The sequence below is a fragment of the Durio zibethinus genome, chromosome 26 (assembly GCF_047325235.1).
Source record: "Durio zibethinus cultivar Kanyao isolate XHJ-2024 chromosome 26, ASM4732523v1, whole genome shotgun sequence".
Classification (NCBI taxonomy): Eukaryota; Viridiplantae; Streptophyta; class Magnoliopsida; order Malvales; family Malvaceae; genus Durio; species Durio zibethinus.
In genome coordinates this window covers 19,388,966-19,393,179 of record NC_143187.1, presented here as the reverse complement: position 1 = coordinate 19,393,179, position 4,214 = coordinate 19,388,966, and the positions used below count along the sequence as shown (strand labels likewise).

At 34.0% G+C, this 4,214-nt stretch overlaps 1 pseudogene across 1 annotated transcript; it reads right to left on the bottom strand.

Moving 5' to 3' along the window:
* Positions 1-489: 489 nt before the first annotated feature.
* Positions 490-2,093, bottom strand: LOC111275415 (mitogen-activated protein kinase kinase 5 pseudogene; annotated as a pseudogene). The gene has a single exon (XR_016334191.1). The product of XR_016334191.1 is annotated as a mitogen-activated protein kinase kinase 5 pseudogene (transcript).
* Positions 2,094-4,214: the final 2,121 nt, after the last annotated feature.

Sequence of the window (4,214 nt, the reverse complement as noted above, 5' to 3'; positions counted from 1 at the left end):
CAATCTATAAAAGCATCACAAAATGACTAATCATACTTTCCATGTACAGTAATAAAATCTAAACAAAGCAAATGGAGGAACTGGAAATTAGACAATTTAAAGGTGAACAAAAAGTAACAGCAAATCTTTCCAGACGTGGAACAAGCTTAAAAATCATCAAGAATAAAAACCTGATAATCCACCCCAATTAAACCTGGTTTCCCATTTGCCAAGACAGCTATTATAAGACATATAATAAGCATGTCTTCAAAAAAAAAAGAGGGGCCAATGATGCACAAATTTTGCAACAGAAGAAAAGGTTATCCAAACAACAAAACAAGAATAAGCGTCCAAACCAAGATATGAAACTGCCCCTTTTACATTTACCCCTCTACTTCAGTCTCCAGGACCAATATAGATAATAGACAGACAAATATAAGGCATCCATTCCCTTTCCAGTTTAGTACATAATCAAGTCATTTCCAAAAATTTTAACTAAGACGGGTAAACTGCATTGCAACTCTTTCAAATAATAATAGAATTAAAAGAGCCTCTAAGCAAGCTAATAAAAGCATAGTAAACAATAAACAAAATCAAGGAAGGCCAGTCATAACAGAGTTTTTTTTTTTTCTTTTTTTTTTCTTTCTAATATTGCAAAGATTATCTGTTATCAAAAGACCAAGATTGATTAACTGAAACATGAAATAAAAAATAAGGAAAAGCATTGCCCCACATTCCCCACCCCCCAAACCCTCAATATATCAAAACTTACAGAAGAATCTTTTTCCAAAGAAAAAAGAACTACTAGGAAGACAGAGGAGGTGGAGGTGGCAATAACTGATGTAGATTCTGAGCAACCTGATGTTGTCCTCTGACTACAAAAGGATGCTGCAACAACTGAGCCGCCGTCCATCTCCCCGCCGGTTCCCTCTGCAAACAACACGATATAAAATGTCTGAACTCATAGGAAGCACTAGGCGGCGCCGCCGGTGGCTGAGACATACAAATCGCACACATAAGACTGGCCCAATCCCCTTGTCTCCCAACAGCAAAAGGAAACCTACCTAAATAAAATTCCAATATGCTAACCCCTAAACTCCAAATATCCCCAGCGTAACCATCGTAGAGCCCATGGTTCAAATCAGTGTTAATCCTTTCAGGACTCATGTAAGCTATGGTCCCTACCGATGAATTACATGGATCCATGGTTTGATCCAAGATTCGGCTCACCCCGAAATCAGCTATTTTCACCTTCTTCTTTGAATTGATTAACAGATTCGAGGGTTTTATGTCGCGGTGAACGATGTGTCTCCGGTGAAGGTAATTTAGACCGCTGAGGATTTGTCGGGCTAGATCTGATAAGATAGACTCGTGAGATATGTGGGTCCCTTCTAAGGATCCGCCATCCATGAATTCCAAAAGGACCTGGATTTCGCCGTTGTGATCGTACATTTCATGGCACTTGACGACGTTAGGGTGGTCCACGTCACGGAGGATCTCGATCTCCCTACGGATCTGACGGCGTACGGACTCCTCGTGGTTTCCATAGATGACTTTCAGGGCATAATCGCGAGACGAAGGGCGGTGGACGACTTTGTAAACGGTACCTCCCGTGCCGCTTCCTATTCGGTTGACCCGATCGAGTTCCGAGAAGTTGACTTGGTGAGCCGTTGCGTTAGCGTTGGAGGAGGTTGATGGAACGGAGTTGGGGGCAGGAGGAAGTGGAAGAGGGACGGCGAGAGATGGGTCGCGTTGAGGAAGCGGTAGGGTTAGGTCAGCTCGTCTACGTGGACGGCTCCTATTGGCTGATGAGGAGGAGGAGAAACCTGCCGGTGGTGGTGGTTGTTGATTGGATCTCATCTCTCCCTTCTTCTCATTCAACTTTGCAAATCCTTTTTTATTATGATCTTTTTCTTTCCTTAAATATAAACTTTTGGGATGAAGGAAAGAAGGAAAAGGAAGTCAATGATGGAAGAGCCTGTTGCTCTTTATTTTTTAAAGAAGAGGAAGGTTGTGGGAGGAGGAGAAAAAATAAAAGAAAAAGAAAGAAAAATTATAAAAGGAAAAGAAAGTTGCCTGGAAAGATTTTCCCTCATTTGTTGAAGGGTAGCGAGAGGACGCGACAGCTAAATCTTTTTATATTATTTATTATATTATTTATTTGAAAAGAAAAAGAAAAGTTTTTATGGCCATAAAAGAGAAATTATTTAAATAAAAAAGAGAGATTTAAGGGGATATTATAAGAATTTTTATATTTTGGTCTATAAAAAAATAATTACTCAAAAAAATAATAAAATCTAAAATTAATAACAAGAAAATTGATTTTACCATATTAACCATTATAAAACATAAATATTGATTAGTTTCTTCCGATTTCAATTCATCGTTATTTCTTCCCTCTCTTCCCTGACAGTTCATTTCTCCTCCATTTGTCTAAAATCACTGTGGCCTTACCTTGTTTCCTTCCTCCTCCAGTCCCGTTACCCTCCCTTGTTATTTTCATTTTTTTTCAATTGTTTTGCCCCTCCAAAATCAAAAATAAAGGGTTTAGGGTTTTAGTTTTCACTCTTTTTTTTCTCCATTTAGATTATTGAAGGTAAGCATCCCTTTCGTCTCTTCACTCTTTATTCTGACTATTTGAGTTTTTTGTTGAATTATTTGTCTCGTTGACTATTCCTCAAAATCTCACGAAGGCGAAGAGATTTTGGGAATCCGAAACCGTGGGAAGGAAAAGCAAAGAAAGGAAAAAATATAAATATATACAAATTTCAGCCGGTTTGGACGACGGCAAGGGAATTTTCTGGCGGCTTAAAACTTTGGATTTTGATTTTAGATTTAGGTTAATCTGTAACTTTTTAGGAAAATTTATTAGAGAAAAGGAAAGAGGATACTGTAAGGAATTAGTTGCTACATTTTGGGCAAAACGGACACCGACTAACGGTGGCAGAAGGCTGCCACGGCTACTTCGGAAACGTTAGCGGCGGCCGAAAATCCTCGTGGGAGAGGGTTCATTTTAAAGAGAGAAGGGGGAGGAGAGGAAAAGGGGGAAAGAAGGAAAAAGAAAAATACTAAAGAACAAAAAGGAAATAAAAATTTTCATGAAAAGGAAATAATTTTTTAGAATTCTAAAAAAAAAAATTCGTTTGGTTTGAAAAAATATTTTGTTTTTATTTTTTATTTTTTATTTTTGAAAAAATGTATTTGATAAATAAAAATAAAAATTATTTTTTAAAATGTAAAAATAAATAAATAAATAAAATATTCAATAATATTACTATTAATATCATCTAATTATAAATATAATATATTTTTATTAATTAATGATATTAAAAATCATTAGATATGATAATTTGTAAAATATAAAAAAAATAATGTTCATTTCTTATTTTCACAGTTAAAAAAAATTTTGTTTTCATATATCAATTTATTTTTATTTTTTAAAATAATATTTTTATTTTTAACTATCAAACACGTTTTGATTAATATTTTCTATTGTTTACAAAAATAAAAATAAAAAATAATTATGTTTTCTTAAATCAAATATTACCTTAATTTTTTAAAATACAAGTGTTAGTCACGTTTTTATTACATGTCATTGCATTAATTAAATAATTTAATAGATGAAAATAAAATTCAGACGTCCATTTAAAATATATTAAAAAATTGTAATAATTCAGGGATTATTTAGGGAATTATCTCATTTTTTTTAAAGAATATTTTGTAACAATGTTAGACGTTTGAAGGACGTTTATAAATAAAATTAAAATTGAAGTATCTCGTCTAATATTTTTAGTCAAAATACTACATTAAAAATTTTCCAAATCTAAATATGACATTCTTTTCCTTTCTTTGGTTGAAAACTAATATGATAATTCATTGCTTTTATGTGGTTGAAAAATGAACCTTCTCTTTTATTTGGTTGAAAACTACATAACACATTCAATGTGGGTAACGAGATCGAAGAAATTAACTGCCCAAGTTGAACCCAGTAATCGTTATCATTCTCAAAGAGTTTTAAGTCCAAAGCGCCAATCAGTTCTTTCTCTTTCGGACTTCCACATCTCTAATCTTCAAAAATTTTGAAAAATAATAATAATGAGGAAAAAAACGTTTGTCCACTGATGGATTAAACGTAAAGGGGAAATTAACTATCTGCATGTTTGTTGGACTGGGTTCCAAAAATTAGTGGCAGCACACATTGGAATTAACTGCAATTTAAGGGAAAAACATGTCAA